This window comes from Chrysochloris asiatica, unplaced genomic scaffold (assembly GCF_000296735.1).
Source record: "Chrysochloris asiatica unplaced genomic scaffold, ChrAsi1.0 scaffold00057, whole genome shotgun sequence".
NCBI lineage: Eukaryota > Metazoa > Chordata > Mammalia > Afrosoricida > Chrysochloridae > Chrysochloris > Chrysochloris asiatica.
This window is the reverse complement of record NW_006408575.1, coordinates 14,963,069-14,970,897: the sequence shown is the minus strand read 5'-3', so window position 1 is coordinate 14,970,897 and position 7,829 is coordinate 14,963,069. Positions and strand designations below refer to the sequence as shown.

Sequence of the window (7,829 nt, the reverse complement as noted above, 5' to 3'; positions counted from 1 at the left end):
CGAGATGGACTGACAAAGTGGCATCATCAGTGGGCTCAAGCATGGCAAAAATTGTGAGGTTGGTCCAGTACTGGGCAGTTTTTCATTCTGTTGTGCATAGGGTCACTATGAGTCAGTACTGACTTGATGGCAACTAACAACAACATAAAACGAGTTATTCATTTTTCTGTACAAAAGGAAATAAATTCGCAAATTTAACATTGAGGGGCATTTTAGGATTCAACTAAGATTTTTCTGCATCACAATTGTTTAAAAGGACATTAGAATACAGAAAATAAAACTATGATTCCATGCATGAAAGTAATGATGTATAAAGATATCAATTTAATCTGTTTATTGAAAAGGATGCAAATGCTTGTGTACCTAATGAATTTACTCCCTCTCTTTTGCATATCACAGCTTTTAGCAAAATGACAATTATTTTCTAGTTTACTTCTATTCCTTTCAGTTGAATAACTGCTTATTTGTGTTTTTCTTTTACTTTGTCAAGAGCAGAAATGTCATTAATTTGGGTGTTTGTATTTTGTGCGCACACCAATGCAATGAAGTACTGTAGCTACCATCAATATCTTGCAAAAGAGGTTCATAAAAAACATTTAAAATAATTTTCCATTGCCTACCAGAAAATAAATTTTCTTGGCAAGTGCACATGGTTCTTTTTATTTGCTTGTCCATTTATTTTGACTTCATGTATAATAAAGTGAGTTATAATCAAGCAGTATTGAAATTTTAAAAATCTATTCACATTGGCTAAATTTTCCACTACTAGTATTTTCTAATTTGCTTAGTAGCAATCTGTTTATGCCATGGGTATTTGAAATATGTAATAGCTATTGGGTTGTTAGGAGTTTTTGATGTGGCACTGTAAGATAAACACTGGACTGCTAACCACAAGATCAGTGGTTCAAACTCACCAGTTCATCTTTAGAAACCCTATGCAGGGTTACTATGAGTTGGAATTGATTGAATGATACTTCACCACCACAATGGGTTATTAAAGTGATATCTGAACTCAAAAAAGATCAGAGTGGTAAACCATAGATCAGAAAATCATTTTCTAGTTATTTTATGCAGAAATTTGGTAAGATGATGGTGGGTTTACTCTTAGAAGCATACCCAAGATATGTAATTACTTTCAAGATAATTTCAAGATAGTTTATTGCTGCTAATCACTATTCTTGTACCGGAGTTAAAGAACAGTATTAAAATATGCATAACCAATTATTGGTGATAAAATTCCCCTTAAAAGCATTCACCTTCCAAGGATGGGCAAAAGTTTAAGCAGAAATAAGGAGCTGGCAGGGTTATTCAGGAAAAAAAAAAAAATGTAGACAAGAATTAAAATGTCATATAAGCAAGCCCCCATTCAGACCAAAATGGTGTTTTCCAGAAGTCTTTAAAACAATTTCACTTGATAGAAAAGTTTAATGGTAACATTTCCATTAAAATATGCTTTATATGTAGGTCATCATCGAGTCAAAGGATTTCAAACTGAAAGAAGCCTTAGGGTCATCAAATCTAATCTCCTTATTTTATAAATAAAGAAACTGAGAACCAGAGTGGTTTAGGGATTTGCCAAGATCATAGTCAATAAATGTAAGGGACATGACTGAAATTAATACTTCCCTCCTTCTTGGTTTGGAGCATGGCTGTGAAATCAAGTAAGAAATAAAGTTCTGACTCCACCACCAGAAATGCTAATTTGTGAGGAGTTTTCTCACACAAGGTGAATTAAATTGTAACTATTGGCTAGGTGCTCAGATCAACCATCAACACTCATGGAGGCAGCAGTCAAGATACCAAATGACATACTGCATTAGGCAAATCTGCTGCACAAGAACTCTTTATAAAGTGTAGAAGAGCAAAGATGTCAGTTTAAGGACTAAGGTGTGCTTGGCTCAAGCCATGGTGTTTTCAATATTCTCATATGTATGTGAAAGTTGGACAGTGAATAAGGAAGACCAATTCTTTAATTGATGCATTTGAATTACAGTGTTGGAGGAGAATATTAAAAGTTCCATGGATTACTAAAAGAACAGATAAATTTGTGATGGAAGAAGTACAACCAGAATGCTCCTTAGAAGCCTGGATGAGCAAACTTCATCTCTCATACTTCTGACATATTATTTATAAGAAGGGACCAGTCCCTGAAGATGGATATCATGCTTAGTAAAGTTGAGGGTCAGTGAAGAAGAGAAAGACCCCCAATGAGATGGATTGGCACAATGGCAGCAGTAATGCATTCAAGTATGGCAGCGATTGTGAGGCTGGCACATATTGTTATAAGGTCGCTATGAGTTGATACCTACACGATGGCACCTAACCACAACATTGGATAGAGTTATTGTTATTGCTGTTAGATGCCCTGGAGTTGACTTCTGAGTCATAACAACTCAATGTGCCAGAGTAGAACTGACACATGGGGTTTTCTAGGCTGTAAGCTTCTTAGCTTCTCCTACAGAAGCTCTGCTGGGTGAGCTCAAACCACCAATCTTTTGGTTAGAAACTGAGCTCTTAACCACTGCGCCACCAAGGGTACTTTTTTATAGGGTGACTGATGGCTCAAGGCTCATGCTTAATACTTTAAGGTATCACTAATGTTATTATGGAGCCCTGGTGTGACACTGTAGTAAAAGCACTGGACCGCTAACTACAAGGTTGTTGGTTCAAACCCATTAGTCATTTCTTGGTAACTCTACACTAGGGTCACTACATGTCAGAACCAACTTGATGGCACTTAATAACAAACAGAACATTGTTATTATTCTGTCATGTTTGTTCTCACCGATATGAATATACACAGGGGTTCTGCCAGTAGGTCTGGATGTGAGAGTTACAAGGATGGTTCCCAAACCATCTCCCTCTTTCTTATACTCATTTTTCACTTATCTTTTGAAGTAATTTTAGATATTAAAACAAGTTACAAAGATAATATAGTGTGTTCCCATAAACTCATTACCTTCCTCTAATTTTAGCATTTTACATAACCATGTAACATTTAATAAAATGGGGAACTCAGAACTGGCACAGTATTATTAACTGCGGAACTAATTTAGATCTCCTCAGTTTGTCTGCTGACATACTTCTGTTCCTAGATCCCTTTCAGGATTCCACATTGCATTAAGTGTAACCACTTTAAATTAGACTAATTAAGAATGCAGCTATTTAGATCTATGGATCAACATCAAGGAGCTCACAGGTGAACACAGATCATTTTTAGGGAAACAAAAATATATCTAAGCAGTATTGATGTGGGTAGATCCACTTCATTGTTACGGTAAGTGGGTTTGGATTGCATTAACCAATCTAGTAGTAATTAATCTTGAAATGATCTCTTTCAAGACCTACGTAGAACAGTACAGATGATACATTCTGCCTTTTGTTTTTGAGTTAAGGATTGATGTATATATTTTTAAAGGCAGATACAGGCACCTTTAACTAATGTGCTTGGTAACCTCTTTTTATGTTGGGGCATTTCATATTTTTGATGCCCAAGTCACAAAGATGCAAGCTTTATATTAATGGGAGAATCCTGACAACTGAAACCAGATCAATAGACAGGCCACTAATATACAGGAAATGTAGAAATTTATTTAAAAATGTGAAAAAAGACCTAAGAGTCATGGATGCCTAATCAATTGTGCTAGGGAACATTTTGCAGGTACCACAAACTTTGTCTCTCATACTTCGGACACGTTGTCAGGAGGGACCAGTCGCTGGAGAAGGATATCATGTTTGGTAAGGTGGAAGATCAGAGAAAAAGAGGAAGACCCCCAGTGAGATGGATTGGTCAAGTGGCAGCATCGATGGACTCAAGCGTGGCAACAGTAGTGAGGTTGGCCCAGAATCGGGCAGTGTTTTGTTCTGTTGTGCATAAGGTTGCTATGGGTCAGTGCTGATTCGATGGCCCCTAACAAGAACACAACAACAACACTCTTGTAAGCAGTAATTCAAAGTGTTATAAAATATACTTGTGGAGAACTTTGGAAAAGCAGCAGTCTCTACTTCAAAAGCAACATGGGAATTTCCAAGATGGAATGTGATTACAGCATGGCGCTCAGCCAGGACAAGAGGAGAGAGAGCTATGGTCTTCATCTGTGATGAAGAGTGACTTTGAGGAGGTGCTGCATGTTTTCTACTCCCTCTTCTTAACTTGTTTCACCTAACACCATACTGTCACAGAAGAGTAACAAAAGACTGTAAATAGCCTTCTGGTGCCATTTGATTACCACAAGTAGGAGGGGTCAAATAGTAATGAGGCCTAGTTCTGAGGATCACAAAAGCTTTGGCTTCCTAGTGGAAGCATCTCCCTGCCATTCCATTATTTCATTGTTGTTGTTGTTAAGCACCATCTAGTTGGTTCCGACTCATAGAGACCCTGTATAGCATTCCCGAGGAGCAGCTGGTAAGTTTGAACTGCCGACCTTGTGGTTCAAATCAACTCTGCAGTCCAGCACATTAAACCACAGCGCTACACCAGCATAAAATATAAAGAACATATAATGAGCATTTATTATGCCTGGGCAAATCTACTAAACACTGTTGACATTTTTCAGGCAAAAGGTACCCATTACAACTCTGTAGGAAAAAAAAAAAAAAAAAAAAGTTGACACCATACATTTTCCAGGCCCCATTCCCAAGAATAGTACAGAATCTTGATTTTGGGAGAGAAATGCATGTGTTTAGGTAACTAATTACACAATACCTCATGGTTTTCTCTCTTTCTCGAGACCGTAACTTAAGAGTTAGCACCTTCAGCAATCTTTGGTTCCTGAGGAATTCTATACTCCCATCAGACTACAGGTGAATTTGAAGTTGTTCTATAATTTATTGAGTTGGTTGTGATGCACAGCAACCCTGAATAGGGTTTTTGAGAGCAGCTGGTGGGTCTGAACTTTCCACCTGTGGTTACCAGCCCAGTGCTTACCCTACAGTGCCACACAAGGACTTAACATACCATACCTGTCTCTAACACACAAACTGCTCTCCCTGGTACCGTTTCATCTCCTCACAATATTGCCCACCCAACAAGCAGTGGGTCTTTTATAGAGAGCAGCATGAGATAAGGTCACACCACCACCAAGAGTCCTTCATTGCTCTCCATTTTGCTACAAACACAACTCACTTTTGCCAAGGTCTGTAAGATCTTTACCCTCTCGCTTGATGGTTCAAACTTGTCAGCTGCTCTTTGGAAACCCTACACAGGAGTCACTATCAGTTGGAATAAACTTGACAGCACTTAACGAGAACTGTCCAAGAATTCTAACTTATTAAATCCCCTTTTCTCATGTAGCTCTAGCCACAATGACTATCTCCTTGCTCTTCCAACAAACCCACTCCCAACCTCAAGGACTTTGCATTTGCTAGTTTGCTGTATATAGTTCAATGCAAACATTTCCTTTCAAAACTCACACATACTCTGGTCCCTGTTGAAATGGCATTGTCTCAGGTAACTTCTCTTTTTTTTTTTTTTTGAGGGGCAGGGAAGGGGCTTCACTGCTTTTATTAAAGGCTCCCGACAACACTGGTTTACATTTTCTTCTCCACATCCTGTTCTGCGGCCTCCTTGGCCCTCTTTGCCTGGGTGCCAAAGAGACGGGAGTTGGCACAGGCCATGCAGAGACAGACAAATGCCATGAAGTCCTTCTCTTCCTGCGTGATGACCTAGGATTTCTACCTCTTGTAGACATTCCAGTCAGCTGAGTGGCCAATTTTTTTAGTTCTTCAGCAGAGCTGTCTCCCTTCTTGAGGGCGGAGGGCTTCCGGGGGAATAAGATGAGCTTGGAACCGTATTCTTTCAGTCGCTGAACGTTAGCCTACAGGGACTCTGTGAATTTGTTCCTCCTCCTGGGGTCCACAGCAATCCCGATGGTCTGTGCCACCTTCTTGTGAATGCCACCCACCCTCAGTTCTTCCAAGCTGAAGCCCCTTCCTGCTCGGACTTTGGTGTGATTCCGCAACGTGGGGCAGCGCCCAATGGGCCAGATGGGTCCCAACACAGGGTGCAGGGCAATGCAGCGGGTTTAGGCTTACAGGGCCTTGTGTCTGCGGATCTTTAGTGTTGACTGGTTGAACCACGTGGCTCCTCGCTGCTGCCAGTCCCTATGGAAGTGAGGCTTCAGGATTATGCCACTCCCGCTGGGCACTGTGGCTGGCTAGGGTCCTCCTCGAAGTGGAAAGCTATCTAGTCTTATTTAGTAAGCCACCCCATTCCCTTAGTCCCTGCTTCATTTGACTACACAGCCCTTTAAGCATCTTGTAGAGCATGTAGCTACTTACTTGTTTAGAGTTTGTCTTCCCAACTAGGCTATACATTTTATTAGAGCAGATACTCAAATGCTCAGTTTTGATTTATTGTCAACAACTTTTGGAGCTACTGCTGCTGTTGTTATCTGCCTTGGAGTCAGGTAAGGAAATGAAGTTCAGTGAGCTTAAGTCACTCGCAGAAGCTCCAACCCTGAAAATTGTTGTCTTTCTATCTCAAAGGAGACAAAAAGTTGACCAAATACTAGGTGCTGTGAAGCAGGAGATACAACTTACCAAGGACCAGAGAGCGTCAGAGTCCAAGAGTGTGTGAGGTCTGAGTACAGTAAGTAGGTCTGTGACTACTCAGCAATATTCTGCTGTTTCCGGTAAACAAACCTCTTTCGGGAAGGCCTGTTCATTTTTCAAGTGGTCAAAGCAGCAGCTGCATTGCAGATAATCAAGGAGCCTGGGAGCAGTTAGTTTGAATGTTTTGACAGTGAGAAAGTGGAAAAGCCTCAATGTTTTAGGCATTATCCTCATGCTTCGGGGGGTGGGGGTGGGGGTTCTTTATTAGGCCTCCAGATCAGATGGCTCTCAAGTGAGCCCTTTTGATGTCTACTGCTATGGGGTGAAGCCCTCAACTTCCCTTCCTCAGTGAACCTGCTCATCATCCCCAGGCCAAACCCCAGGTCAGTGGAAGTGACCCAGGTAAGCAGCTAAGTGTTATGTGCATGTCTCCCTGCTATACCCCAGCTCCTAGAGAGCTCAGCACAAGTCTTACTCCCCTATCTCCTGAAGCACCTGGCATAGAATAGATGTTCAATAAATCTCTGTTAAATTGAATTGTCAGTCCACTTAATCAGTCCAGGCCTGGTTTTCTTATCTGTCACACGGGACAAGGAAAGCCCTCTACAAGGATTATGATGATGAGCACATGAAATCAAACTGATTGTTTTCTTATGCCACATACCAGGTATATTGGTTATGTTTAACTATCAAACAACTGTGCTGTATGGTGTTACATCACTTGTCTTGGAATACAATTCTAGAGATGTAAAAGATTAGTTTTCTATTGTAGTTGTTTATTTATTAAAAAAAGGATGGCAATATAGCAGAAGAAAATTAGATTCTACATTTACTCAGAGGATAATTTTCTCAATCTGATTATACACACAGAACATATCACAGAGGCATTAACAAGATTGCCCTTCATTAATCTATTACTTTTAGCAGTCACTAGCCAGATATATAGGACAAAATATGATTTTATTTAATTTTAATCTTTGTTAGATTCCATTGAGTTGGTTGCAACTCATAGCAACCCTATGCACAGTAAAACAAAATGCTGGCTGGTCATATACCATCCTCACAACTGTTATTATTATATTTAAGCCCATTGTTACAGCCACTGTGCCAATCTCTCTCTTTTTTTCCTGACTCTTTACTTTGCAGAGCATGATGTCATTCTTCAGGGACTGATCCCTCCTGATTAATATGTCCAAAGAAAGTGAGCCATGGTCTCGCCATTATTTAAGTTACCAATACAACCTATTTTGTACTGTATTAAGTGTTTAACATGGATT

The 7,829-nt window shown here is 39.9% G+C and overlaps 1 pseudogene; it reads right to left on the bottom strand.

Moving 5' to 3' along the window:
• Nucleotides 1-5,529: 5,529 nt before the first annotated feature.
• Nucleotides 5,530-6,786, bottom strand: LOC102814323 (annotated as a pseudogene).
• Between the last annotated feature and the right edge of the window lie 1,043 nt (nt 6,787-7,829).